Source organism: Propithecus coquereli, unplaced genomic scaffold, assembly GCF_000956105.1.
Source record: "Propithecus coquereli isolate 6110/MARCELLA unplaced genomic scaffold, Pcoq_1.0 Scaffold59, whole genome shotgun sequence".
Classification (NCBI taxonomy): domain Eukaryota; kingdom Metazoa; phylum Chordata; class Mammalia; order Primates; family Indriidae; genus Propithecus; species Propithecus coquereli.
Window position 1 is genome coordinate 878416 of NW_012151840.1, and position 344 is coordinate 878759.

The following is a 344-nucleotide window of genomic DNA, read 5'->3' on the forward strand; positions in this document are numbered from 1 at the left end:
AAAGAATTTATGAAAAAGACCCCAATGGCAATCATGGCAACAGTAAAAATTAATAAATGGGATTTGATTAAACTAAAAAGCTTCTGCACAGCTAACGAACCAATCAACAGAGCAAACAGACAACTACAGAATGGGAGAAAATACAATCTACACATCCAACAAAAGGCTAATAGCCAGAATTTATAAAGAATTCAAGCAAATCAGCAAGAAAAAAACAAATAACCCCATTAAAAAGTGGGTCGTTTAATTTTACTATCTGTGAATTTTCCAGTTTTCTCTTCTTATTGATTTCTAGTGTCATACCATTGTGGTTGGAAAAAAATATTTAAAATGATTTCAATCTT